This window comes from Platichthys flesus, chromosome 20 (genome assembly GCF_949316205.1).
Source record: "Platichthys flesus chromosome 20, fPlaFle2.1, whole genome shotgun sequence".
NCBI classification, from domain to species: domain Eukaryota; kingdom Metazoa; phylum Chordata; class Actinopteri; order Pleuronectiformes; family Pleuronectidae; genus Platichthys; species Platichthys flesus.
In genome coordinates this window covers 8,835,874-8,857,883 of record NC_084964.1, presented here as the reverse complement: position 1 = coordinate 8,857,883, position 22,010 = coordinate 8,835,874, and the positions used below count along the sequence as shown (strand labels likewise).

The 22,010-nt window shown below is 41.2% G+C and overlaps 17 non-coding genes across 17 annotated transcripts; 8 read left to right on the top strand and 9 right to left on the bottom strand.

The window, feature by feature from the left end:
• Nucleotides 1-141: 141 nt before the first annotated feature.
• Nucleotides 142-223, bottom strand: trnas-cga (transfer RNA serine (anticodon CGA)). The gene has a single exon. It is a non-coding gene; the product is annotated as a tRNA-Ser (tRNA).
• A 736-nt stretch (nucleotides 224-959) lies between these two features.
• Nucleotides 960-1,053, top strand: trnai-uau (transfer RNA isoleucine (anticodon UAU)). The gene is made up of 2 exons: nucleotides 960-997; nucleotides 1,018-1,053. It is a non-coding gene; the product is annotated as a tRNA-Ile (tRNA).
• Nucleotides 1,054-5,066: 4,013 nt separating this feature from the next.
• On the top strand, nucleotides 5,067-5,160 carry trnai-uau (transfer RNA isoleucine (anticodon UAU)). Its single transcript has 2 exons — nucleotides 5,067-5,104; nucleotides 5,125-5,160. It is a non-coding gene; the product is annotated as a tRNA-Ile (tRNA).
• Nucleotides 5,161-5,774: 614 nt separating this feature from the next.
• On the bottom strand, nucleotides 5,775-5,856 carry trnas-cga (transfer RNA serine (anticodon CGA)). Its single transcript has one exon. It is a non-coding gene; the product is annotated as a tRNA-Ser (tRNA).
• Nucleotides 5,857-6,592: 736 nt separating this feature from the next.
• trnai-uau (transfer RNA isoleucine (anticodon UAU)) lies at nucleotides 6,593-6,686 on the top strand. Its single transcript has 2 exons — nucleotides 6,593-6,630; nucleotides 6,651-6,686. It is a non-coding gene; the product is annotated as a tRNA-Ile (tRNA).
• A 4,013-nt stretch (nucleotides 6,687-10,699) lies between these two features.
• Nucleotides 10,700-10,793, top strand: trnai-uau (transfer RNA isoleucine (anticodon UAU)). Its single transcript has 2 exons — nucleotides 10,700-10,737; nucleotides 10,758-10,793. It is a non-coding gene; the product is annotated as a tRNA-Ile (tRNA).
• A 784-nt stretch (nucleotides 10,794-11,577) lies between these two features.
• Nucleotides 11,578-11,659, bottom strand: trnas-cga (transfer RNA serine (anticodon CGA)). The gene has a single exon. It is a non-coding gene; the product is annotated as a tRNA-Ser (tRNA).
• Nucleotides 11,660-12,387: 728 nt separating this feature from the next.
• On the top strand, nucleotides 12,388-12,481 carry trnai-uau (transfer RNA isoleucine (anticodon UAU)). Its single transcript has 2 exons — nucleotides 12,388-12,425; nucleotides 12,446-12,481. It is a non-coding gene; the product is annotated as a tRNA-Ile (tRNA).
• Nucleotides 12,482-13,293: 812 nt separating this feature from the next.
• trnas-cga (transfer RNA serine (anticodon CGA)) lies at nucleotides 13,294-13,375 on the bottom strand. Its single transcript has one exon. It is a non-coding gene; the product is annotated as a tRNA-Ser (tRNA).
• An 868-nt stretch (nucleotides 13,376-14,243) lies between these two features.
• On the bottom strand, nucleotides 14,244-14,325 carry trnas-uga (transfer RNA serine (anticodon UGA)). The gene has a single exon. It is a non-coding gene; the product is annotated as a tRNA-Ser (tRNA).
• A 737-nt stretch (nucleotides 14,326-15,062) lies between these two features.
• trnai-uau (transfer RNA isoleucine (anticodon UAU)) lies at nucleotides 15,063-15,156 on the top strand. Its single transcript has 2 exons — nucleotides 15,063-15,100; nucleotides 15,121-15,156. It is a non-coding gene; the product is annotated as a tRNA-Ile (tRNA).
• Nucleotides 15,157-15,903: 747 nt separating this feature from the next.
• Nucleotides 15,904-15,985, bottom strand: trnas-cga (transfer RNA serine (anticodon CGA)). The gene has a single exon. It is a non-coding gene; the product is annotated as a tRNA-Ser (tRNA).
• A 1,551-nt stretch (nucleotides 15,986-17,536) lies between these two features.
• Nucleotides 17,537-17,618, bottom strand: trnas-cga (transfer RNA serine (anticodon CGA)). Its single transcript has one exon. It is a non-coding gene; the product is annotated as a tRNA-Ser (tRNA).
• A 1,537-nt stretch (nucleotides 17,619-19,155) lies between these two features.
• trnav-uac (transfer RNA valine (anticodon UAC)) lies at nucleotides 19,156-19,249 on the top strand. Its single transcript has 2 exons — nucleotides 19,156-19,193; nucleotides 19,214-19,249. It is a non-coding gene; the product is annotated as a tRNA-Val (tRNA).
• Nucleotides 19,250-20,015: 766 nt separating this feature from the next.
• trnas-cga (transfer RNA serine (anticodon CGA)) lies at nucleotides 20,016-20,097 on the bottom strand. Its single transcript has one exon. It is a non-coding gene; the product is annotated as a tRNA-Ser (tRNA).
• Nucleotides 20,098-20,835: 738 nt separating this feature from the next.
• trnai-uau (transfer RNA isoleucine (anticodon UAU)) lies at nucleotides 20,836-20,929 on the top strand. Its single transcript has 2 exons — nucleotides 20,836-20,873; nucleotides 20,894-20,929. It is a non-coding gene; the product is annotated as a tRNA-Ile (tRNA).
• A 738-nt stretch (nucleotides 20,930-21,667) lies between these two features.
• Nucleotides 21,668-21,749, bottom strand: trnas-cga (transfer RNA serine (anticodon CGA)). Its single transcript has one exon. It is a non-coding gene; the product is annotated as a tRNA-Ser (tRNA).
• Nucleotides 21,750-22,010: the final 261 nt, after the last annotated feature.

Here is a 22,010-nt window from a genome sequence, read left to right as displayed (position 1 = left end):
GAATAAAATATAAAAAAAATTACTCTTTATTCGTACTGAAAGGGCAAATTTGCAGCAAGAGTCAATGTAAGCATTAGTAAGTAATAAGTAGTGAAGGTGGGACTGCTTGCCACCAAAGAGTCATTAAGGTCTAAAGAAGTTCGTCACGAACAGGATTCGAACCTGTGCGGGGAAACCCCATTGGATTTCGAGTCCAACGCCTTAACCTCTCGGCCACCGTGACATATTTTTTTAATTAATATACACATTTTACTTCAGACAGTTATGATGGGTAGAGAACGTAAATGAACTGATAGCAGTGGTTCATTGTATTCAAGTATTCAACTCAATTGGGATTACCAGTTATACAGTGACACAGACACAAAGAGGTCTTAACAGTGACTGTGAATCACATATTTAATGGCTATTTAGTGTAAGGAATACATGGCGTTACAACCCAAAATAGGTTTTTGTTATTTTTGAGGTTGAGAGGTTTTGAGGTTTTGAGGTTGAGAGTTTGATCCTCACCTGGAGCAGCACTGTCCGTGTTTGTGGAGAAGGGACTGTTCACAAGAATCAAATCTTTGAACTAGCTTACAACAACCTTGGTCAGATGTTGGTTTAAACTACTAGCGTCTAACAACAACAATTTTTCTCTAACTGCACAACCTACTTCCTGTTTGATATGTTATGTGTGGGTTTGGAAGAGGATATTTTTACACAGAGGCCCCTGGCTGAATAAGTGATCCCCAGTTGCTTCAATTGTATTGGATTTGGATGCAACTCCTGCAATTAACTAATCAAATGTGTTAGTTAATACCAGTTATATTTTTGCTTTGAACAGTTTACTGTAGAATCCTCACAACAGGCCTCTTGAAGGCTTTACATGTCAATCTCTTCTTGACCAAGATAACGTCCTTCATAGAAAACAGGTATAACTCGGTGGATCAAAAATAAGATTGGTGTTTTTGACTTTCCAGGCTCCAGTGGCGCAATCGGTCAGCGCGCAGTACTTATAAGACAGTGACCTGCAGAGCGATGCTGAGGTTGTGAGTTCGACCCTCACCTGGAGCAGAATGGTTTTACCTTGGTGGGAGAAGTGACTGTTCACGGGACACAACTTATGAAGCCTTCAGTTTCACTCAGTAACTACCTTCACCTTCTGTGTGTGTGTGGACGCTGCGCTGCCTGGTGTCAGTGTTGTTCCAGATGACATAGAGACCATCAAAACAAAACAGCACGAGCTACTGCACTGTCTCTTGTAGTTTTCAATGTTCAACTATACTGGCACTCATTAGCTCGGCTACTGGTTGTACCTGCTCCAACAAAAAATAAACATAGATGAAACATAACCTGCTATGCGTAATAATAGGCAATAGAATTTAATTTGAATAAAGTATAAAAAAGATTACTCTTTATTAGTCCTACAATGGGTAAATTTGCGGTATTACAGCAGCAAGAGTCCATATAAGCATTAGTAAGTAATAAGTAGCATGCCAAACTTTAGTGCAAAGATGATAATACTTTTGTGTAATAATATAAAACATGAAGAATAATATAAATTGAATTAAACTAATATATACAGTGTACGGTGTGGAAACATTTGTGAAGTGTGAGAATATGTTCTGTGAATGGATTGCACATGAACCGTCAATATTGCACAGTGAAGAGTTCATGATGGGTGCATGTAGTTCTACTGGGAGGAGAGCTGGTTGTACAGTCTTACTGCTGCAGGAAGGAACCACCAGCCATACCTCTGCCCAGTGGTGAGGGTGGGACTACTTGCCACCAAAGAGGCATTAAGGTCTAAAGAAGTTCGTCACGAACAGGGTTCGAACCTGTGCGGGGAAACCCCATTGGATTGCGAGTCCAACGCCTTAACCACCGTGACATATTTACATTTAGTTAATATACACATTTTACTGTAGACAGTTATGATGGGCAGAGAAGTATATGAACTGATTTCAGGTTTGCAGGATGATCGGACATCCATAAAACTGGATGTTAGTCTGTGGGTCTGTGGGTTCATTTACATCAGCCTCCAGACAACAAACTAACAGGATTGCTGGTATTACAAAAATGTAAAGTATCACTATAAAGTATCACTCTGCACCTAACCTGGTGAAAACTTACCTACTGATGTTCATCTTCAAACTATAACCTAAAACTTTTTACTAACTGCACAACCTACTTCCTGTTTGATACCTTGTGTGGGTTTGGAAGAGGATAGTTTTATTCAGAGGCCCCTGGCTGAAGAAGTGATCCCCAGTTGCTTCAATTGTATTGGATTTGGTTGAAGCTCTGCTTACTGCTGAAACTCCAAAAGTCTGTTGTGGACTCAAACACTTCACCCTCCCTCCATCGGCACAGAGGTGAGTAAAGTTAGTTATATTTTTCTATGAAGTAGCCCTTTAATGCTTTGAGATAAAGTATATTCATGAGAAGAAAAAAAAATGTGTCTATGTTAGTTAACACCAGTAATATGTCTGCTTTGAACAGTTAAGTGTAGAATCTTCACAACAGGACCCTTGAAGGTTTTACATTTCTTGTTGACCAAGATAACATCTTTCATAGAAGACAGATGTAACTGGATGCTAAATTGTAAACTTCAAGTTGCTCACTTTCAACGCTCCAGTAGAGTAATCGGTCAGCGCGCAGTACTTATAAGACAGTGACCTGCAGAGCAATGCTGAGGTTGTGAGTTCGACCCTCACCTGGAGTAGTATGGTTTTACTTTGGTTTTAGGGAGCAGTGACTGGTCACGAGACACAACTAGTGAGGACTTCAGTCTTTCAGGTTCAGTCAGTAACTACCATGACATTTTGTGTGTGTGATCCTAAACTGCCTGCTGTCGGTGTTGTTCCAGATGACCGTGCTGAGGACAGAGAGCTGGTTGAGAATCTCCATCATCTACATGCTCAGTGGCATCCCTGGAAACTTGGCCTCAGTCATCTTCCTGCCTTATAGAGCGGAGGTACAGTGTCACAATCAAAACAAAACAGTACAAGCTACTGGTGTAGATTTTAATGGTAAACTTTACTGGCACTCAGTAGCTGAGCCCCAACAGTCCCCTTGGGAAGCCACATTAAAGTAAGTAATTAAGCAACACTAGTGTAAAGATAATAATACTTACTAAGTGTAAGGAATGTAATACATATAGAAAAATGTAAATAAACGAATATATACAGTGTAGCAACATATGTGCAGTATGAGACTATGTTCTGTGAATGGATTGCACATGAACCATTGATATTACAGTTAAGAGTGTAGTCCATGACAGGTGCATGTAGTTATACCGGGAGGAAAGAACGACCAGCGATACCTCTGCCCAGTGCTGTGATGGCAGGGGGTGGGACTAATTGTCCAAACTGGGTCAGGCTGGAGACTGATTCAAGTCAGCAGTTGAAATGTAATCCAAAGAAGGTTTCAAGAGTCATTTAGTTCTAAGGAAGTTTGTCACAAATTCGAACCTGTGCGGGGAAACCCCATTGGATTTCGAGTCCAACGCCTTAACCTCTCGGCCACCGTGACATATTTACATGATATTAATATACAAATTTCTCTGCAGACAGTTATGATGGGCAGATAAGTATATGAACTGATTGCAGTGGTGCAGGATGATCACACATCCATAAAACTGAATGGTAGTCTGTGGGTCTGTGGGTAAATTTACATCAGCCTCTGGACAACAAACTAACTGGGTTGCTGGTATTACAAAAATGTAAAGTGTCACTATAAAGTATCACTCTGCACCTGCCCTGGTGAAAAGTTGGTGTATTAAACTAAGCTACTGATGTTCATCTTCAAATTACAACAACTTTAACTTTTCACTAACTGCACAACCTACTTCCTGTTGGATACCTTGTGTGGGTTTGGAAGAGGATAGTTGTACACAGAGGCCCCTGGCTGAAGAAGTGATCCCTAGTTGCTTCAATCGTATTGGATTTGGCTGCAACGCTGTTTACTGCTGAAACTCCAAAAGTCTTTTGTGGACTCAAACACTTCACCCACCTTCCATCTGCATAGAGACGAGTAGAGTTAGTTATAGGGAGAGGCGGTGGACTAGTGGCAGAAAGTTGGATTATGGGCATAGAATCCAATGTTGGTCTTTGGTTCGACTCCACGGAGTGACAACACAAAAACATACCTGGACGGACAACACCTGCCTCTGTTTCCCACTATCTAAGTGCCTACCCCACCCCATTGTCTAAGTGCTCCTGAGCAAGGCACCTTACTCCCCCAACACCTGCTCTCCGAGCACTGTGCATGGCTGCCCACTGCTCTGTGTGTCCTCCTGTGTTCACCAGATGGGACAAAAGCAGACAACAAATTTCCCCCCATTTGCATGTTGTGTGTGGGACCAATAAATGTATCTGCTTCTACTTATATTTTTCTATGAACTATACCATTAATGATTTGGAGACAAAGTATATTTATGTAGAAAAAATGTAATGTCTATGTTAGTTAATAATACCATTAATATTTCAGCTTTGAACAGTTTAGTGTAGCTCTTCACAGCAGGCCTCATGAAGGATTGACATGTCAACATCTTGTTGACCAAGATAACATCTTTCATAGTATCGTATATTGTATGCAGCCGAGAGGTTGATGATGTTGTAGAAGTTGTTGATGATGATGGAAGGATTCCGAGGACCCAGTAGTTTCAGTGTAACGGAGTTTATTACAAGAAATGACAGGTCGGGACGGGCATCTAGATACCCGGAGACACACAGCCAATAGTGAAATCTGACGTGCGGGGTTCTTACACACAGTTATATAGGGACATTGGTTCCGCCCTTGACTTTAGGTAAATGACGTCCCCTATGGGACTTTTGAACCCATCAACTAGCTGGTCAGAAACAACTCTCTAGGTCAAAGGTCATCCCAAAAAGGTAGAAAGCAAACACGATAAACATCTGGAGGGCTCTCCGAAAAAGTCAAAGAGTCCAGAGGGCAGGCAACATATATGTAAGCGTGTCATTATGTTTTAAGCACATACCAACTTGTTTTATTCTAATGAATACACTACCGTAGCAGACAGGTGTAACTGGACGAATAAAAATAGAATTCATGTTCTGACTTTCAAGGCTCCAGTGGCGCAATCGGTCAGCGCGCAGTACTTATAAGACAGTGACCTGCAGAGCAATGCTGAGGGTGTGAGTTCGACCCTCACCTGGAGCAGAATGGTTTTACCTTGTTGGGAGAAGTGACTTGTTCCAAGACCGAACTTATGAAGACTTCAGTCCTTCAGTTTCACTCAGTAACTACCTTCACTGTATGTGTGTAACTAGGAAGCTGCCCTGCCTGGTGTCAGTGTATTCCAGATGACATAGAGACCATCAAAACAAAACAGTATGAGCTACTTCAGCTTCTGGTGTAGTTTTCAATGTTAAACTATACTACAATGTTAAGCTACTGGTTGTACCTGCACCAATAAATATTGGTCTCCTAAACATGTCTGATAGTTGTCTCTGAGAAATCAATTGAAATGTAAAAAAAACTTTCTTGCAAGTGAAAGAAGTCGGCACCAAAATTTGACGTCATCTTTCCCGACCCAAACCATGGTAACTGTCCCGTAGCTTTGGCTTAACAAGAGATAAACACAGATGAAAACATACGTGCTATGCGTAATAATAGGCAATAGAATTTAATTTGAATAAAATATAAAAAAAATTACTCTTTATTCGTACTGAAAGGGCAAATTTGCAGCAAGAGTCAATGTAAGCATTAGTAAGTAATAAGTAGTGAAGGTGGGACTGCTTGCCACCAAAGAGTCATTAAGGTCTAAAGAAGTTCGTCACGAACAGGATTCGAACCTGTGCGGGGAAACCCCATTGGATTTCGAGTCCAACGCCTTAACCTCTCGGCCACCGTGACATATTTTTTTAATTAATATACACATTTTACTTCAGACAGTTATGATGGGTAGAGAACGTAAATGAACTGATAGCAGTGGTTCATTGTATTCAAGTATTCAACTCAATTGGGATTACCAGTTATACAGTGACACAGACACAAAGAGGTCTTAACAGTGACTGTGAATCACATATTTAATGGCTATTTAGTGTAAGGAATACATGGCGTTACAACCCAAAATAGGTTTTTGTTATTTTTGAGGTTGAGAGGTTTTGAGGTTTTGAGGTTGAGAGTTTGATCCTCACCTGGAGCAGCACTGTCCGTGTTTGTGGAGAAGGGACTGTTCACAAGAATCAAATCTTTGAACTAGCTTACAACAACCTTGGTCAGATGTTGGTTTAAACTACTAGCGTCTAACAACAACAATTTTTCTCTAACTGCACAACCTACTTCCTGTTTGATATGTTATGTGTGGGTTTGGAAGAGGATATTTTTACACAGAGGCCCCTGGCTGAATAAGTGATCCCCAGTTGCTTCAATTGTATTGGATTTGGATGCAACTCCTGCAATTAACTAATCAAATGTGTTAGTTAATACCAGTTATATTTTTGCTTTGAACAGTTTACTGTAGAATCCTCACAACAGGCCTCTTGAAGGCTTTACATGTCAATCTCTTCTTGACCAAGATAACGTCCTTCATAGAAAACAGGTATAACTCGGTGGATCAAAAATAAGATTGGTGTTTTTGACTTTCCAGGCTCCAGTGGCGCAATCGGTCAGCGCGCAGTACTTATAAGACAGTGACCTGCAGAGCGATGCTGAGGTTGTGAGTTCGACCCTCACCTGGAGCAGAATGGTTTTACCTTGGTGGGAGAAGTGACTGTTCACGGGACACAACTTATGAAGCCTTCAGTTTCACTCAGTAACTACCTTCACCTTCTGTGTGTGTGTGGACGCTGCGCTGCCTGGTGTCAGTGTTGTTCCAGATGACATAGAGACCATCAAAACAAAACAGCACGAGCTACTGCACTGTCTCTTGTAGTTTTCAATGTTCAACTATACTGGCACTCATTAGCTCGGCTACTGGTTGTACCTGCTCCAACAAAAAATAAACATAGATGAAACATAACCTGCTATGCGTAATAATAGGCAATAGAATTTAATTTGAATAAAGTATAAAAAAGATTACTCTTTATTAGTCCTACAATGGGTAAATTTGCGGTATTACAGCAGCAAGAGTCCATATAAGCATTAGTAAGTAATAAGTAGCATGCCAAACTTTAGTGCAAAGATGATAATACTTTTGTGTAATAATATAAAACATGAAGAATAATATAAATTGAATTAAACTAATATATACAGTGTACGGTGTGGAAACATTTGTGAAGTGTGAGAATATGTTCTGTGAATGGATTGCACATGAACCGTCAATATTGCACAGTGAAGAGTTCATGATGGGTGCATGTAGTTCTACTGGGAGGAGAGCTGGTTGTACAGTCTTACTGCTGCAGGAAGGAACCACCAGCCATACCTCTGCCCAGTGGTGAGGGTGGGACTACTTGCCACCAAAGAGGCATTAAGGTCTAAAGAAGTTCGTCACGAACAGGGTTCGAACCTGTGCGGGGAAACCCCATTGGATTGCGAGTCCAACGCCTTAACCACCGTGACATATTTACATTTAGTTAATATACACATTTTACTGTAGACAGTTATGATGGGCAGAGAAGTATATGAACTGATTTCAGGTTTGCAGGATGATCGGACATCCATAAAACTGGATGTTAGTCTGTGGGTCTGTGGGTTCATTTACATCAGCCTCCAGACAACAAACTAACAGGATTGCTGGTATTACAAAAATGTAAAGTATCACTATAAAGTATCACTCTGCACCTAACCTGGTGAAAACTTACCTACTGATGTTCATCTTCAAACTATAACCTAAAACTTTTTACTAACTGCACAACCTACTTCCTGTTTGATACCTTGTGTGGGTTTGGAAGAGGATAGTTTTATTCAGAGGCCCCTGGCTGAAGAAGTGATCCCCAGTTGCTTCAATTGTATTGGATTTGGTTGAAGCTCTGCTTACTGCTGAAACTCCAAAAGTCTGTTGTGGACTCAAACACTTCACCCTCCCTCCATCGGCACAGAGGTGAGTAAAGTTAGTTATATTTTTCTATGAAGTAGCCCTTTAATGCTTTGAGATAAAGTATATTCATGAGAAGAAAAAAAAATGTGTCTATGTTAGTTAACACCAGTAATATGTCTGCTTTGAACAGTTAAGTGTAGAATCTTCACAACAGGACCCTTGAAGGTTTTACATTTCTTGTTGACCAAGATAACATCTTTCATAGAAGACAGATGTAACTGGATGCTAAATTGTAAACTTCAAGTTGCTCACTTTCAACGCTCCAGTAGAGTAATCGGTCAGCGCGCAGTACTTATAAGACAGTGACCTGCAGAGCAATGCTGAGGTTGTGAGTTCGACCCTCACCTGGAGTAGTATGGTTTTACTTTGGTTTTAGGGAGCAGTGACTGGTCACGAGACACAACTAGTGAGGACTTCAGTCTTTCAGGTTCAGTCAGTAACTACCATGACATTTTGTGTGTGTGATCCTAAACTGCCTGCTGTCGGTGTTGTTCCAGATGACCGTGCTGAGGACAGAGAGCTGGTTGAGAATCTCCATCATCTACATGCTCAGTGGCATCCCTGGAAACTTGGCCTCAGTCATCTTCCTGCCTTATAGAGCGGAGGTACAGTGTCACAATCAAAACAAAACAGTACAAGCTACTGGTGTAGATTTTAATGGTAAACTTTACTGGCACTCAGTAGCTGAGCCCCAACAGTCCCCTTGGGAAGCCACATTAAAGTAAGTAATTAAGCAACACTAGTGTAAAGATAATAATACTTACTAAGTGTAAGGAATGTAATACATATAGAAAAATGTAAATAAACGAATATATACAGTGTAGCAACATATGTGCAGTATGAGACTATGTTCTGTGAATGGATTGCACATGAACCATTGATATTACAGTTAAGAGTGTAGTCCATGACAGGTGCATGTAGTTATACCGGGAGGAAAGAACGACCAGCGATACCTCTGCCCAGTGCTGTGATGGCAGGGGGTGGGACTAATTGTCCAAACTGGGTCAGGCTGGAGACTGATTCAAGTCAGCAGTTGAAATGTAATCCAAAGAAGGTTTCAAGAGTCATTTAGTTCTAAGGAAGTTTGTCACAAATTCGAACCTGTGCGGGGAAACCCCATTGGATTTCGAGTCCAACGCCTTAACCTCTCGGCCACCGTGACATATTTACATGATATTAATATACAAATTTCTCTGCAGACAGTTATGATGGGCAGATAAGTATATGAACTGATTGCAGTGGTGCAGGATGATCACACATCCATAAAACTGAATGGTAGTCTGTGGGTCTGTGGGTAAATTTACATCAGCCTCTGGACAACAAACTAACTGGGTTGCTGGTATTACAAAAATGTAAAGTGTCACTATAAAGTATCACTCTGCACCTGCCCTGGTGAAAAGTTGGTGTATTAAACTAAACTACTGATGTTCATCTTCAAATTACAACAACTTTAACTTTTCACTAACTGCACAACCTACTTCCTGTTGGATACCTTGTGTGGGTTTGGAAGAGGATAGTTGTACACAGAGGCCCCTGGCTGAAGAAGTGATCCCTAGTTGCTTCAATCGTATTGGATTTGGCTGCAACGCTGTTTACTGCTGAAACTCCAAAAGTCTTTTGTGGACTCAAACACTTCACCCACCTTCCATCTGCATAGAGACGAGTAGAGTTAGTTATAGGGAGAGGCGGTGGACTAGTGGCAGAAAGTTGGATTATGGGCATAGAATCCAATGTTGGTCTTTGGTTCGACTCCACGGAGTGACAACACAAAAACATACCTGGACGGACAACACCTGCCTCTGTTTCCCACTATCTAAGTGCCTACCCCACCCCATTGTCTAAGTGCTCCTGAGCAAGGCACCTTACTCCCCCAACACCTGCTCTCCGAGCACTGTGCATGGCTGCCCACTGCTCTGTGTGTCCTCCTGTGTTCACCAGATGGGACAAAAGCAGACAACAAATTTCCCCCCATTTGCATGTTGTGTGTGGGACCAATAAATGTATCTGCTTCTACTTATATTTTTCTATGAACTATACCATTAATGATTTGGAGACAAAGTATATTTATGTAGAAAAAATGTAATGTCTATGTTAGTTAATAATACCATTAATATTTCAGCTTTGAACAGTTTAGTGTAGCTCTTCACAGCAGGCCTCATGAAGGATTGACATGTCAACATCTTGTTGACCAAGATAACATCTTTCATAGTATCGTATATTGTATGCAGCCGAGAGGTTGATGATGTTGTAGAAGTTGTTGATGATGATGGAAGGATTCCGAGGACCCAGTAGTTTCAGTGTAACGGAGTTTATTACAAGAAATGACAGGTCGGGACGGGCATCTAGATACCCGGAGACACACAGCCAATAGTGAAATCTGACGTGCGGGGTTCTTACACACAGTTATATAGGGACATTGGTTCCGCCCTTGACTTTAGGTAAATGACGTCCCCTATGGGACTTTTGAACCCATCAACTAGCTGGTCAGAAACAACTCTCTAGGTCAAAGGTCATCCCAAAAAGGTAGAAAGCAAACACGATAAACATCTGGAGGGCTCTCCGAAAAAGTCAAAGAGTCCAGAGGGCAGGCAACATATATGTAAGCGTGTCATTATGTTTTAAGCACATACCAACTTGTTTTATTCTAATGAATACACTACCGTAGCAGACAGGTGTAACTGGACGAATAAAAATAGAATTCATGTTCTGACTTTCAAGGCTCCAGTGGCGCAATCGGTCAGCGCGCAGTACTTATAAGACAGTGACCTGCAGAGCAATGCTGAGGGTGTGAGTTCGACCCTCACCTGGAGCAGAATGGTTTTACCTTGTTGGGAGAAGTGACTTGTTCCAAGACCGAACTTATGAAGACTTCAGTCCTTCAGTTTCACTCAGTAACTACCTTCACTGTATGTGTGTAACTAGGAAGCTGCCCTGCCTGGTGTCAGTGTATTCCAGATGACATAGAGACCATCAAAACAAAACAGTAGCTTCTGGCGTAGTTTTCAATGTTAAACTATACTATAATGTTAAGCTACTGGTTGTACCTGCACCAATAAATATTGGTCTCCTAAACATGTCTGATAGTTGTCTCTGAGAAATCAATTGAAATGTAAAAAAAACTTTATTGCAAGTGAAAGAAGTCGGCACCAAAATTTAACCTCATCTTTCCCGACCCAAACCATGGTAACTGTCCGGTAGCTTCGGCTTAACAAGAGATAAACACAGATGAAAACATACGTGCTATGCGTAATAATAGGCAATAGAATTTAATTTGAATAAATATAAAAAAAAATACTCTTTATTCGTACTACAATGGGCAAATTTGCAGCAAGAGTCAATGTAAGCATTAGTAAGTAATAAGTAACATGCCCTACATGTATATATATAGTTTAGGGAGAGGATGTAGTGAATGGATTGCACATTGAACCATTGATATTGCACAGTGAAGAGTCCATGATGGGTGCATGTAGTTCTACTGGGAGGAGATCTGGTTGTACAGTCTTACTGCTGCAGGAAGGAACCACCAGCGATACCTCTGCCCAGTGGTGAAGGTGGGACTGCTTGCCACCAAAGACTCATTAAGGTCTAAAGAAGTTCGTCACGAACAGGATTCGAACCTGTGCGGGGAAACCCCATTGGATTTCGAGTCCAACGCCTTAACCTCTCGGCCACCGTGACATATTTTTTTAATTAATATACACATTTTACTTCAGACAGTTATGATGGGCAGAGAACGTAAATGAACTGATAGCAGTGGTTCATTGTATTCAAGTATTCAACTCATTTGGGATTACCAGTTATACAGTGACACAGACACAAAGAGGTCTTAACAGTGACTGTGAATCACATATTTAATGGCTATTTAGTGTAAGGAATACATAGCGTTACAACCCAAAATAGGTTTTTGTTATTTTTGAGGTTGAGAGGTTTTGAGGTTGAGAGTTTGATCCTCACCTGGAGCAGCACTGTCCATGTTTGTGGAGAAGGGACTGTTCACAAGAATCAAATCTTTGAACTAGCTTACAACAACCTTGGTCAGATGATGGTTTAAACTACTAGCGTCTAACAACAACAATTTTTCTCTAACTGCACAACCTACTTCCTGTTTGATATGTTATGTGTGGGTTTGGAAGAGGATATTTTTACACAGAGGCCCCTGGCTGAATAAGTGATCCCCAGTTGCTTCAATTGTATTGGATTTGGATGCAACTCCTGCAATTAACTAATCAAATGTGTTAGTTAATACCAGTAATATTTTTGCTTTGAACAGTTTCCTGTAGAATCCTCACAACAGGCCTCTTGAAGGCTTTACATGTCAATCTCTTCTTGACCAAGATAACGTCCTTCATAGAAAACAGGTATAACTCGGTGGATTAAAAATAAGACTGGTGTTTTTGACTTTCCAGGCTCCAGTGGCGCAATCGGTCAGCGCGCAGTACTTATAAGACAGTGACCTGCAGAGCGATGCTGAGGTTGTGAGTTCGACCCTCACCTGGAGCAGAAAGGTTTTACCTTGGTGGGAGAAGTGACTGTTCACGGGACACAACTTATGAAGCCTTCAGTTTCACTCAGTAACTACCTTGACCTTGTGTGTGTGTGTGTGTGTGGATGCTGCGCTGCCCGGTGTCAGTGTTGTTCCAGATGACATAGAGACCATCAAAACAAAACAGCACGAGCTACTGCACCGTCTCTTGTAGTTTTCAATGTTCAAGTATACTGGCACTCATTAGCTCGGCTACTGGTTGTACCTGCTCCAATAAATATTCGGCTTAATCCTGCTCAACAAAAAATAAACATAGATGAAACATAACCTGCTATGCGTAATAATAGGCAATAGAATTTAAGTTGAATAAAGTATAAAAAAGATTACTCTTTATTAGTCCTATAAATGGGTAAATTTGCGGGTATTACAGCAGCAAGAGTCCATATAAGCATTAGTAAGTAATACGTAGCATGCCAAACTTTAGTGCAAAGATAATAATACCTTACTGTAAGAATATAAAAATATATATAAATATATAGATGGAATTAAACTAATAAATACAGTGTGATAGGAATCATTCATGCAGTGTGAGACAAGTTCTGTGAATGGATTGCACATGAAACATTGACATTGCACAGCAAAGAGTCAATGATGGGTGCATGTAGTTCTACTGGGAGGAAAGAACGACCAGCGATACCTCTGCCTAGTGCTGTGATGGCAGGGGGTGGGACTAATTGTCCCAACTGAGTCAGGCTGGCGACTGAGTCAAGTCAGCAGTTGAAAAGTAATCCAAAGAAGGTTTCAAGAGTCATTTAGTTCTAAGGAAGTTCGTCACAAACAGGATTCCAACCTGTGCGGGGAAACCCCATTGGATTTCGAGTCCAACGCCTTAACCTCTCGGCCACCGTGACATATTTACATGATATTAATATACAAATTTCTCTGCAGACAGTTATGATGGGCAGAGAAAGGATATGAACTGATTGCAGTGGTGCATGATGACTGCACATCCATAAAACTGAATGGTAGTCTGTGGGTCTGTGGGTAAATTTACATCAGCCTCTGGACAACAAACTAACTGGGTTGCTGGTATTACAAAAATGTAAAGTATCACTCTGCACCTGCCCTGGTGAAAGGTTGGTGTATTAAACTAAACTACTGATGTTCATCTTCAAATTACAACAACTTTAACTTTTCACTAACTGCACAACCTACTTCCTGTTGGATACCTTGTGTGGGTTTGGAAGAGGATAGTTGTACACAGAGGCCCCTGGCTGAAGAAGTGATCCCCAGTTGCTTCAATCGTATTGGATTTGGCTGCAACGCTGTTTACTGCTGAAACTCCAAAAGTCTTTCGTGGACTCAAACACTTCACCCACCTTCCATCTGCATAGAGATGAGTAGAGTTAGTTATAGGGAGAGGCGGTGGACTAGTGGCAGAAAGTTGGATTATGGGCATAGAATCCAATGTTGGTCTTTGGTTCGACTCCACGCAGTGACAACACAAAAAAATACCTGGACGGACATCACCTGCATCTGTTTCCCACTATCTAAGTGCCTACCCCACTGTCTAAGTGCTCCTGAGCAAGGCACCTTACTCCCCCAACACCTGCTGATTGAACCATTGATATTGCACAGTGAAGAGTCCATGATGGGTGCATGTAGTTCTACTGGTTGTACAGTCTTACTGCTGCAGGAAGGAACCACCAGCGATACCTCTGCCCAGTGGTGAAGGTGGGACTGCTTGCCACCAAAGAGTCATTAAGGTCTAAAGAAGTTCGTCACGAACAGGATTCGAACCTGTGCGGGGAAACCCCATTGGATTTCAAGTCCAACGCCTTAACCTCTCGGCCACCGTGACATATTTACATTTAATTAATATACACATTTTACTTCAGACAGTTATGATGGGTAGAGAACGTAAATGAACTGATAGCAGTGGTTCATTGTATTCAAGTATTCAACTCATTTGGGATTACCAGTTATACAGTGACACAGACACAAAGAGGTCTTAACAGTGACTGTGAATCACATATTTAATGGCTATTTAGTGTAAGGAATACATAGCGTTACAACCCAAAACAGGTTTTTGTTATTTTTGAGGTTGAGAGGTTTTGAGGTTTTGAGGTTGAGAGTTTGATCCTCACCTGGAGCAGCACTGTCCGTGTTTGTGGAGAAGGGACTGTTCACAAGAATCAAATCTTTGAACTAGCTTACAACAACCTTGGTCAGATGTTGGTTTAAACTACTAGCGTCTAACAACAACAATTTTTCTCTAACTGCACAACCTACTTCCTGTTTGATATGTTATGTGTGGGTTTGGAAGAGGATATTTTTACACAGAGGCCCCTGGCTGAATAAGTGATCCCCAGTTGCTTCAATTGTATTGGATTTGGATGCAACTCCTGCAATTAACTAGTCAAATGTATTAGTTAATACCAGTAATATTTTTGCTTTGAACAGTTTCCTGTAGAATCCTCACAACAGGCCTCTTGAAGCTTTACATGTCAATCTCTTCTTGACCAAGATAACGTCCTTCATAGAAAACAGGTATAACTCGGTGGATTAAAAATAAGATTGGTGTTTTTCACTTTCCAGGCTCCAGTGGCGCAATCGGTCAGCGTGCAGTACTTATATGACAGTGACCTGCAGAGCGATGCTGAGGTTGTGAGTTCGACCCTCACCTGGAGCAGAATGGTTTTACCTTGGTGGGAGAAGTGACTGTTCACGGGACACAACTTATGAAGCCTTCAGTTTCACTCAGTAACTACCTTCACCTTCTGTGTGTGTGTGTGTGGACGCTGCGCTGCCTGGTGTCAGTGTTGTTCCAGATGACATAGAGACCATCAAAACAAAACAGCACGAGCTACTGCACTGTCTCTTGTAGTTTTCAATGTTCAACTATACTGGCACTCATTAGCTCGGCTACTGGTTGTACCTGCTCCAACAAAAAATAAACATAGATGAAACATAACCTGCTATGCGTAATAATAGGCAATAGAATTTAATTTGAATAAAGTATAAAAAAGATTACTCTTTATTAGTCCTACAATGGGTAAATTTGCGGTATTACAGCAGCAAGAGTCCATATAAGCATTAGTAAGTAATAAGTAGCATGCCAAACTTTAGTGCAAAGATGATAATACTTTTGTGTAATAATATAAAACATGAAGAATAATATAAATTGAATTAAACTAATATATACAGTGTACGGTGTGGAAACATTTGTGAAGTGTGAGAATATGTTGTGTGAATGGATTGCACATGAACCGTCAATATTGCACAGTGAAGAGTTCATGATGGGTGCATGTAGTTTTACTGGGAGGAGAGCTGGTTGTACAGTCTTACTGCTGCAGGAAGGAACCACCAGCCATACCTCTGCCCAGTGGTGAGGGTGGGACTACTTGCCACCAAAGAGGCATTAAGGTCTAAAGAAGTTCGTCACGAACAGGGTTCGAACCTGTGCGGGGAAACCCCATTGGATTTCGAGTCCAACGCCTTAACCTCTCGGCCACCGTGACATATTTACATTTAGTTAATATACACATTTTACTGTAGACAGTAATGATGGGCAGAGAAGTATATGAACTGATTTCAGGTTTGCAGGATGATCGGACATCAATAAAACTGGACGTTAGTCTGTGGGTCTGTAGGTTCATTTACATCAGCCTCCAGACAACAAACTAACAGGATTGCTGGTATTACAAAAATGTAAAGTATCACTATAAAGTATCACTCTGCACCTAACCTGGTGAAAACTTACCTACTGATGTTCATCTTCAAACTATAACCTAAAACTTTTTACTAACTGCACAACCTACTTCCTGTTTGATACCTTGCGTGGGTTTGGAAGAGGATAGTTTTATTCAGAGGCCCCTGGCTGAAGAAGTGATCCCTAGTTGCTTCAATTGTATTGGATTTGGTTGAAGCTCTGCTTACTGCTGAAACTCCAAAAGTCTGTTGTCGACTCAAGCACTTCACCCACCCTCCATCGGCACAGAGGTGAGTAAAGTTAGTTATATTTTTCTATGAAGTAGCCCTTTAATGCTTTGAGATAAAGTATATTCATGAGAAGAAAAAAAAATGTGTCTATGTTAGTTAACACCAGTAATATGTCTGCTTTGAACAGTTAAGTGTAGAATCTTCACAACAGGACCCTTGAAGGTTTTACATTTCTTGTTGACCAAGATAACATCTTTCATAGAAGACAGATGTAACTGGATGCTAAATTGTAAACTTCAAGTTGCTCACTTTCAACGCTCCAGTAGAGTAATCGGTCAGCGCGCAGTACTTATAAGACAGTGACCTGCAGAGCAATGCTGAGGTTGTGAGTTCGACCCTCACCTGGAGTAGTATGGTTTTACTTTGGTTTTAGGGAGCAGTGACTGGTCACGAGACACAACTAGTGAAGACTTCAGTCTTTCAGGTTCAGTCAGTAACTACCATGACATTTTGTGTGTGTGATCCTAAACTGCCTGCTGTCGGTGTTGTTCCAGATGACCGTGCTGAGGACAGAGAGCTGGTTGAGAGTCTCCATCATCTACATGCTCAGTGGCATCCCTGGAAACTTGGCCTCAGCCATCTTCCTGCCTTATAGAGCGGAGGTACAGTGTCACCATCAAAACAAAACAGTACAAGCTACTGGTGTAGATTTTAATGGTAAACTTTACTGGCACTCAGTAGCTGAGCCCCAACAGTCCCCTTGGGAAGCAACATTAAAGTAAGTAATAAAGCAACACTAGTGTAAAGATAATAATACTTACTAAGTGTAAGGAATGTAATACATATAGAAAAATGTAAATAAACGAATATATACAGTGTAGCAACATATGTGCAGTGTGAGACTATGGTCTGTGAATGGATTGCACATGAACCATTAATATTACAGTTAAGAGTGTAGTCCATGACAGGTGCATGTAGTTAAGAACGACCAGCGATACCTCTGCCTAGTGCTGTGATGGCAGGGGGTGGGACTAATTGTCCCAACTGAGTCAGGCTGGCGACAGAGTCAAGTCAGCAGTTGAAAAGTAATCCAAAGAAGGTTTCAAGAGTCATTTAGTTCCAAGGAAGTTCGTCACAAACAGGATTTGAACCTGTGTGGGGAAACCCCATTGGATTTCGAGTCCAACGCCTTAACCTCTCGGCCACCGTGACTTATTTACATGATGTTAATATACAAATTTCTCTGCAGACAGTTATATTGGGCAGAGAAACGATATGAACTGATTGCAGTGGTGCAGGATGACCGCACATCCATAAAACTGAGTGGTAGTCTGTGGGTCTGTGGGTAAATTTACATCAGCCTCTGGACAACAAACTAACTGGGTTGCTGGTATTACAAAAATGTAAAGTATCACTCTGCACCTGCCCTGGTGAAAAGTTGGTGTATTAAACTAAACTACTGATGTTCATCTTCAAATTACAACAACTTTAACTTTTCACTAACTGCACAACCTACTTCCTGTTGGATACCTTGTGTGGGTTTGGAAGAGGATAGTTGTACACAGAGGCCCCTGGCTGAAGAAGTGATCCCCAGTTGCTTCAATCGTATTGGATTTGGCTGCAACGCTGTTTACTGCTGAAACTCCAAAAGTCTTTCGTGGACTCAAACACTTCACCCACCTTCCACCTGCATAGAGATGAGTAGAGTTAGTTATTGGGAGAGGCGGTGGACTAGTGGCAGAAAGTTGGATTATGGGCATAGAATCCAATGTTGGTCTTTGGTTCGACTCCACGCAGTGACAACACAAAAACATACCTGGACGGACAACACCTGCATCTGTTTCCCACTATCTAAGTGCCTACCCCACTGTCTAAGTGCTCCTGAGCAAGGCACCTTACTCCCCCAACACCTGCTCTCCGGGCACTGTGCATGGCTGCCCACTGCTCTGTGTGTCCTCCTGTGTTCACCAGATGGGACAAAAGCAGACAACAAATTTCCCCCCATTTGCATGTTGTGTGTGGGACCAATAAATGTATCTGCTTCTACTTATATTTTTCTATGAACTATACCATTAATGATTTGGAGACAAAGTATATTTATGTAGAAAAAATGTAATGTCTATGTTAGTTAATACCATTAATATTTCTGCTTTGAACAGTTTAGTGTAGCTCTTCACAGCAGGCCTCATGAAGGATTGACATGTCAACATCTTGTTGACCAAGATAACATCTATCATAGTATCGTATATTGTATGCAGCCGAGAGGTCGATGATGTTGTAGAAGTTGTTGATGATGAGGGAAGGATTCCGAGGACCCAGTAGTTTCAGTGTAACAGAGTTTATTACAAGAAATGACAGGTCGGGACGGGCATCTAGATGCCCGGAGACACACAGCCAATAGTGAAATCTGACGTGCGGGGGTCTTACACACAGTTATATAGGGACATTGGTTCCGCCCTTGACTTCAGGTAAATGACGTCCCCTATGGGACTTTTGAACCCATCAACCAGCTGGTCAGAAACAACTCCCTAGGTCAAAGGTCATCCCAAAAAGGTAGAGAGCAAACACTATAAACATCTGGAGGGCTCTCCGAAAACGTCAAAGAGTCCAGAGGGCAGGCAACATATATGTAAGCCTGTCATTATGTTTTAAGCACATACCAACTTGTTTTATTCTAACGAATACACGACCGTAGCAGACAGGTGTAACTGGAAGAATAAAAGTATAATTCATGTTTTGCACTTTCAAGGCTCCAGTGGCGCAATCGGTCAGCGCGCAGTACTTACAAGACAGTGACCTGCAGAGCAATGCTGAGGGTGTGAGTTCGACCCTCACCTGGAGCAGAATGGTTTTACCTTGTTGGGAGAAGTGACTTGTTCCAAGACCGAACTTATGAAAACTTCAGTCCTTCAGTTTCACTCAGTAACTACCTTCACTGTATGTGTGTAACTAGGAAGCTGCCCTGCCTGGTGTCAGTGTATTCCAGATGACATAGAGACCATCAAAACAAAACAGTATGAGCTACTTCAGCTTCTTGTGTAGTTTTCAATGTTAAACTATACTACAATGTTAAGCTACTGGTTGTACCTGCACCAATAAATATTGGTCTCCTAAACATGTCTGATAGTTGTCTCTGAGAAATCAATTTAAATGTAAAAAAAACTTTCTTGCAAGTGAAAGAAGTCGGCACCAAAATTTAACGTCATCTTTCCCGACCCAAACCATGGTAACTGTCCCGTAGCTTTGGCTTAACAAGAGATAAACACAGATGAAAACATACGTGCTATGCGTAATAATAGGCAATAGAATTTAATTTGAATAAAATATAAAAAAAATTACTCTTTAATCGTCCTACAATGGGTAAATTTGCAGCAAGAGTCAATGTAAGCATTAAGTAACATGCCCTAACATGTATATATATAGTTTAGGGAGAGGATGTAGTGAATGGATCGCACATTGAACCATTGATACTGCACAGTGAAGAGTCCATGATGCATGTAGTTGTTGTACAGTCTTACTGCTGCAGGAAGGAACCACCAGCGATACGTCTGCCCAGTGGTGAAGGTGGGACTGCTTGCCACCAAAGAGTCATTAAGGTCTAAACAAGTTCGTCACGAACAGGATTCGAACCTGTGCGGGGAAACCCCATTGGATTTCGAGTCCAACGCCTTAACCTCTCGGCCACCGTGACATATTTACATTTAATTAATATACACATTTTACTTCAGACAGTTATGATGGGTAGAGAACGTAAATGAACTGATAGCAGTGGTTCATTGTATTCAAGTATTCAACTCATTTGGGATTACCAGTTATACAGTGACACAGACACAAAGAGGTCTTAACAGTGACTGTGAATCACATATTTAATGGCTACCTAGTGTAAGGAATACATAGCGTTACAACCCAAAATTGGTTTTTGTTATTTTTGAGGTTGAGAGGTTTTGAGGTTTTGAGGTTGAGAGTTTGATCCTCACCTGGAGCAGCACTGTCCGTGTTTGTGGAGAAGGGACTGTTCACAAGAATCAAATCTTTGAACTAGCTTACAACAACCTTGGTCAGATGTTGGTTTAAACTACTAGCGTCTAACAACAACAATTTTTCTCTAACTGCACAACCTACTTCCTGTTTGATATGTTATGTGTGGGTTTGGAAGAGGATATTTTTACACAGAGGCCCCTGGCTGAATAAGTGATCCCCAGTTGCTTCAATTGTATTGGATTTGGATGCAACTCCTGCAATTAACTAATCAAATGTGTTAGTTAATACCAGTAATATTTTTGCTTTGAACAGTTTACTGTAGAATCCTCACAACAGGCCTCTTGAAGGCTTTACATGTCAATCTCTTCTTGACCAAGATAACGTCCTTCATAGAAAACAGGTATAACTCGGTGGATTAAAAATAAGATTGGTGTTTCTCACTTTCCAGGCTCCAGTGGCGCAATCGGTCAGCGCGCAGTACTTATAAGACAGTGACCTGCAGAGCGATGCTGAGGTTGTGAGTTCGACCCTCACCTGGAGCAGAACGGTTTTACCTTGGTGGGAGAAGTGACTGTTCACGGGACACAACTTATGAAGCCTTCAGTTTCACTCAGTAACTACCTTGACCGTGTGTGTGTTTGTGGATGCTGCGCTGCCTGGTGTCAGTGTTGTTCCAGATGACATAGAGACCATCAAAACAAAAGAGCACGAGCTACTGCACCGTCTCTTGTAGTTTTCAATGTTCAACTATACTGGCACTCATTAGCTCGGCTACTGGTTGTACCTGCTCCAATAAATATTCGGCTTAATCCTGCTAAACAAAAAATAAACATAGATGAAACATAACCTGCTATGCGTAATAATAGGCAATAGAATTTAATTTGAATAAAGTATAAAAAAGATTATTCTTTATTAGTCCTACAATGGGTAAATTTGCGGTATTACAGCAGCAAGAGTCCATATAAGCATTAGTAAGTAATAAGTAGCATGCCAAACTTTAGTGCAAAGATAATAATACTTTACTGTAAGAATATAAAAATATGTATAAATGTATAGATGGAATTAAACTAATAAATACAGTGTGATAGGAATCATTCATGCAGTGTGAGACAAGTTCTGTGAATGGATTGCACATGAAACATTGATATTGCACAGCAAAGAGTCCATGATGGGTGCATGTAGTTCTACTGGGAGGAGATCTGGTTGTACAGTCTAGCCTCTGCCCAGTGGGGAGGGTGGGACTATATGTCACAAGAGAGTCATTAAGCTCTAAAGAAGTGCGTCACGAACAGGATTCGAACCTGTGCGGGGAAACCCCATTGGATTTCGAGTCCAACGCCTTAACCTCTCGGCCACCGTGACATATTTACATGTGATTAATATACACATTTTACAGCAGACAGTTATGATGGGCAGAGAAGGTGTATGAACTGATGCAGTGGTGCATTGTATTCAAGTATTCAACTCATTTGGGATTACCAGTTATACAGTGACACAGACACAAGGAGGTCTGAACAGTGACTGTGAATCTCATATGTAATGGCTATTTAGTGTAAAGAATACGTATCGTTAAAATCCAAAATAAAGAACCAAAACAAAACAAGTTAGTTCATTAGTTTGGTC